Raw genomic sequence first — 6,469 nt, forward strand, 5'->3', positions numbered from 1 at the left:
AAAGTAAAAGCTAAATGGAAATAATTATCTAAACTTTACTACTCACTGTCTTCTGTTTACTTATCAACTACACAGGACCCTGGATGTATATTTTTTTTATGCATTATCAGTGTGTTTTGAAAACAGAAACACTAAGAATCCATTTCCCTAGAATAGTATCTGAATCCTTTTCCTGTTCCTGTCTAGCATGACCCTTACTCACAAAATATACTTTAAGACAACAGTGTGGGAACCCAGATAATATTCTCCAAATGTGTGAGAATATATGAAAAAACAAAGATAATCTATGGAACTTGGAGTAATCAAATAATAGTTATCATGTTCTATCTGATAAAACTATTTAAGTATAAACTGTTATTAAACAAGTTTAATCAGTTTATTATTTTGTCCACTACAAGCTTTTTGATATTTTTTGTTTTTTAAAAAATATTTCCTTTTTTTGGCAGAGATTTGACAATTATACTCAACAGCTTCTTTCTTTCTTTTTCCTTTCTTTCTTCCTTTCTTTTTTCTTTCTTCCTTTCTTTTTTCTTTCTTTTCTTTCTTTTTCTTTTTCTTTTCTTCTCTTTCTTTCTTCTCTTTCTTTCTTTCTTCTTTTCTTTCTTTCTTTCTTTCTCTTTCTTTCTTCTTCTTCTTTCTTTCTTTCTTTCTTTCTTTCTCTCTTCCTTTCTTTCTTTCTTCTTCTTCTTTCTCTCTTTCTTTCTTTCTTCTTTCTTCTTCTTTCTTCTCTTCTTCTCTTCTCTCTTCTTTCTTCTCTCTTTCTCTCTTCTTCTTTCTCTCTCTCTTCTCTCTTTCTTTCTCTCTCTCTCTTTCTCTCTTCTTCTCTCTCATTCTCTCTTCTCTCCTCTCACTCTTTCTTTCTCTCTCTCTTTCTTCTCTCTCTCTTTCTTTCTCTCTTTCTTCTCTCTCTCTCTCTCTCTCTCTCTCTCTCTCTCTTCTTTCTTCTTGTCTTTCTTTCTTTCCTTCTTTTCTTTCTTTCTTTCGTTCTTCTTTCTTTCTTTCTTTCTTTCTTTCTTTCTTTCTTTCTTTCTTTTCTTTCTTTCTTTCTTTCTTTCTTTCTTTCTTTCTTTCTTCTTCTTTCTTTCTTTCTTTCTTTCTTTCTTTCTTTCTTTCTTTCTTTCTTTCTTTCTTTCCTCCTGAATTTAGGGCTGGTGCTCCAACCACCTAGCTGCTCCACCCCACCCCCCAACAGGTTGTCTTTCTACCACTACCCAAGAAGCAGTCAACTTTAAAGTGGAGACCAAGAGGAGGAAAAGAAGAGAAAAAAAGAGGACAGGAAGGAGCTTTGAGGTCAGAGGATTTCTATTCAGATCCCTTTGACATGTATTACTATATATGATCTAGGACAGCAAGTTGCTCACTTAGCCCCCCTGAGACTCAGTTTTGTTAATCTGTAATATAAGAGAGGACTTACTATTCAAGAAAAATTACTGGGAAAATTGGAAAGCAGTTTGTCAGAAAATAGGCTTAGTCCAACAACTCACGCATCACGTATATCAATAAACCCCAGATGGATTGATGACACATACAAATGGCAAAATCACAAATTAGAACAAGATGGAAGGAAATACCTTTCACATTTATGAATAGGGTATGAGTTCTTAACCAAAGAATAGAGAAGATCATGGAAGCTAAAAATAGATGGTGTTAATTACATAAAAAATTTTTAAAAGGTTTGCCTAAACAAAATTGATACAGGTAAAATGAGAAAGAAAATAGATGACTGGGGAAAATGCTTATAGTAAATTTATTCGATAATGGTCTGAGATTCAAGAGATGGGAGATTAGATAGTACAATTGATAAAAAATCTGGGCCTAGAGTCAGGAATTTAAGTCCAACCTCATGTGTGACTCTGGGCAAATCATTTAATCCTGTTTGCCTCAGTTTCTTCATCTATCAAATGAGCTGGAGAAGAAAATTAGAAATCCCCCTAATACTTTTGCTAAGACAAAATCAAATAAAGTCACAAAGAATTAAACATTACTGAAAAATTACTGAACAACTATGTTAGCAGATAAGACAAATGTTGTATGTATGTATGTTGTATGTTGTATTTAGTTAAGTTTTAGTGAAACATTAGGCAACAATATGTGCAAGATGGAGAGCTATGAATTAGACAATGTATATTTTTTCTTTTTTTATTAAAACTTTTTATTGACAAAACACATGCATGGGTAATTTTTCAACATTGACCCTTGCAAAAACTTCTGTTCCAACTTTTCCCCTCTTTCCCCCCACTCCCTCCCCTAGATGGCAGGTAGTCCCATACATGTTAAACATGTTAAAGCATATGTTAAATACAATATGTGTATACATATTCTTGCTACACAAGAAAAATGAGATTTAGAAAGAAGGTAAAAATAACCTGGGAAGAAAAACAAAAATTCAAGCAAATATTAACAGAAAGAGTGTAAATGCTCATTTCCCAGTGTTCTTTTACTGGGTGTAGCTGGTTCTGTTCATTACTAATCAATTGGAACTTATTTGGATCCTCTTTCTGTTGAAGATAGCCACATCCATCAGAATACATCCTCATTCAGTATTGTTATTGAAGTGTATAATGATCTACTGCTTCTGCTCATTTCACTCAGCATCAGTTGATGTAAGTCTCTCCAAGCCTCTCTGTATTCCTCCTGTTGGTCATTTCTTACAGAACAATAAAATTCCATAACATTCATATACCACAACTTATTCAGCCATTCTCTAATTGATGGACATCCATTCAATTTCCAGTTTCTGGCCACTACAAAAAAGGGCTGCCACAAACATTTTGGCACATGTGAGTTCCTTTCCCTTCTTTAAGATCTCTTTGGGATATAATCCCAGTAATAACGCTACTGAATCAAAGGGTATGCAGAGTTTGACAACTTTTTGAGCTTAGTTCCAAACTGCTTTCCAGAATGGTTGGATCCATTTACAACTCTACCAACAATGCATCAGTGTCCCAGTTTTCCCACATCCCTTCCAACATTCATCATTATTTGTTCCTGTCATCTTAGCCAATCTGACAGGTGTGTAGTGATATCTCAGAGTTGTCTTAATGTGCATTTATCTGATCAATAGTGATTTGGAACACTCTTTCATATGGGTAGAAATAGTTTCAATTTCTTCATCTGAAAATTGTCTGTTCATATCTTTTGACCATTTATCAATTGGAAAATGGCTTGATTTTTTATAAATTAGAGTCAATTCTCTGTATATTTTGGAAATGAGGCCTTTATCAGAACCTTTAACTGTAAAAAAAACTGATTTCCCATTTTATTGCTTCCCTTCTAATCTTTAAACAATGTATATTTAGAGAAACATAACATCCTGCTGCAATCAGCTCTGGTAGATCACATTTAGAATATTATGTTCATTTCTGAATACCACATTGTAGATGGTTAGATTTAGCCATTCAATGGTAAACCCAGAAGGTAGTCATTAATGTTTTGATGCCAATTTAGAAAAAGATCTTCAAAGAAGTGTCCCAATAACTTGTTTTACATATTTATTAATCAGTCTGTTATGCCACAGTTCTCTTTTATTGTCCTGACTCAGTTTCTCTAAGTGTTCTGCCTCAGTTTATAATTGTCCTGCAAAACCTCCCCTCCCTCTTTATCAGAATACTTAATAAGGATAAAAGATATTATGTTTTAGAATATCAGAATGCCTCTCCCCATCCCAAGCTATCAGAATATCAGATACTGTCTTATCAAGATGCCTCTCCCCAAGTCTGGGGTGCCTCCCTCTATTATGGCATCCCCTTCTCCAGAGGCTCACTCCACGCTGTCAAAGTCCCATTCTCAGCACCCTGACTCCGTCTCTGCCTCAGTCTACCCCTTGAGTCTGAGTCATGTGTGTGTGTATGTGTGTGTGTGTGTGTGTGTGTATACATACATACATATATATATATATATATATATATATATAATTGAGAACTCACACATCATTGGCTGGATGTTTGGAGATGAGAGTCTCATTCAGTCCTGGGACCAAACCATGAATCCATTTGGTACCAGTAAATCTCTCCCTTTTAAATAAATTATTAAATACTCTCTAATCTCTATCCTGCCTCAGTTTTTCCGGCTTTACAAGTCAACAAAAATTGATAAAGTGCTTTGGCAGCAAGGTAGCAATGGATAGAGCACTGGACCTGGAGACTCTCATTCAAACCCCGAATTCCAGACATTTCTTACTTGTGAGGCCTTGGACAAATTATTTAACTTCTCAGTTTCTCTGATTGTAAAATAGGCATAATATAGAAATTATAGCTCCTACCTTATAGAGTTGTGAGGATAAAATGAGACAATATTTGTAAAGGGTTTAATACAATGCCAGGTAAATGGCAAGTGCTTAATAAATCCTTATTTTTTCCTCCTCCTCTACCCCACATTGTCCTAAGTATTGAGAATACAAATACAAGTAAAAGGAAATGCTTGCCCTCAAGGAGCTTACATTTTAATGAGGGAAGACAACATATAAAATAAAGCTGAAAAAGGGACCAGGATAGGAACATGGTAGACAAATTCCAGAGTGCAGCCTGGGAAGGAATGAAAATATGGTCTGGGCAACTAAACAGAGATTCTAAACAGAGATTCTGAGAAGAGCCCTCCCATCTTGAGAGATGCAACAGATGTGGAAGATAGTGAATTCCAGGCCTGGAGTGAACTCCCAGATTTTTAGGTTTATACTTGTTAAACTTTTGAGTAAATCTTTTGTGAAAGCTAATCTGAAGTTGTGATGAAAATAAAACTAGGTGCTAGTCACTGGCATCTACAAAGCAAAAGCATAATCAATATGGGTACTTGTGATGGAAAGAAAAGAGAGATTCTCAGCTCTATCAGGGTACTAGACAATAGAACGAGGTTTGTAAAATGTAATAGATCTGGCCTTACATTGTAAAATGTAATAGGGTCAGAGAAATTTTGTTAGATAAAGATGAAGAATGACATAGTTCCTGCTTTAACAAACATTACAATCTAGTAAGTGTATGAGTTAAGTGCACAATTATAACACAAATGAGAAAAATATTAAGTGCATCACCTGTACAGGATGTGGAAAGTTTTGCACCTAGGGGGATGAGATCTGAGCTGGACCTCAAAAGACAGGAAGGACATCAACCAACAGAGGTGATAAAAAGTGCTGGCAGTAGGAATCCAAGGTCATGGAAGAACACAAGATCTAGAAATAGCCACTAGTCAGTCCAGCCTGACTGAATCATAGATTATGTAAAGAAGCAGATTTTCAAAAAAGACTGAGGAAGTGAGTTGCAGTAAAATTTGGAAGTGCCTTGAGTTCCAGGCTTAGCAGTTTGTATCTCATGTAGTAAAAAACAGGAAATCAATGAAGACTTTTAAGGGGTGGGATGACATCATCAGGCTTGTACTTTAAAGCCTTATTTTGTTAGCAGTTCAAAGACCAAGTCACAGAAGGAGAAATTGGAAGTAGAGAGATCAGAGTCAGGGAGACTAGATGGGAAATTGTGATGCTAGTCAAGTAATGGGAGTTTGATCTGTTGTGGCAATGAAAGGGAAAGAGAATAAATGAAATAAATATTTTTGTGACATAATCAATAGGATTTTCCCTTTGGTTGGCAATGAGGGAAGTGGAAGTTTAAAAAAAAATGACAGTTTTCCAAAATGCTGGTATTGTCAATAGAAACTGGAATGGTAGGAGATGGGGAGATTTAAGAAAGATTATTTCGGTTTGGATATGTGGAATCTGAAAGAGTTAAAGAGGTTTCTATGTGGATGTGTCCATCATCTCACTAGGGATAGAGAACTAGCATTCAGCTTTAGATTAGGGATAAAAATACAAATTTTGATGTTTTCTGCATAAAAGTGGTCATTGAAATCATTCCATTGCCAGAGTATTGAGAGAGGAGAGAAGAGAGCCAATGACAGAGTCTTGAGATATAACATTTAGCAAGAACAAAACCCTTAATTAAAGGAGTGTTAAGAGAACTGTCTGGGAAGAATCCAAAGAGTAATTACTTAAAAATAATGCCATAGAATGCTATGCAAGGAAAAAAATCAATAAGGAGTTAATCAACCTTGTCAAGAAAGATGAAAACTGAAGAAAAAAATACCATTGTTATCGGCAATTAGGGCATCATTTGGGATCTTAGAAAGAATAGTATCATTTGAGTGATGGCCAGAAACCAGTTTTCCAGGATAAGTGTTCAGAAAGGAGATGGCAAGTTTACCACTTTTAGAAATGGATGGTGAACAAGAAAATGATAATGTGAGGGGACAACAAGGATAAAAGCAGGGTTTTCCAAGGGACTTTTTTGTTCTGTAAAACTCTGTACCATCCTTCCCAAATTGTACCAGAATAGAAGCTCTCTGAGCATGCTTATGAAACAAAGGATAGGGACTGGAAAAGAAGAAGGCATTGAAGTTTGAGAAGAGAAAACTTTGGGGAATATGGAATAGGTATATTCAAAGGACTATTGTTTTCAAAAGGTTTATATATATATATATTGCT

The sequence above is a fragment of the Sminthopsis crassicaudata genome, chromosome 1 (assembly GCF_048593235.1).
Source record: "Sminthopsis crassicaudata isolate SCR6 chromosome 1, ASM4859323v1, whole genome shotgun sequence".
NCBI classification, from domain to species: Eukaryota; Metazoa; Chordata; class Mammalia; order Dasyuromorphia; family Dasyuridae; genus Sminthopsis; species Sminthopsis crassicaudata.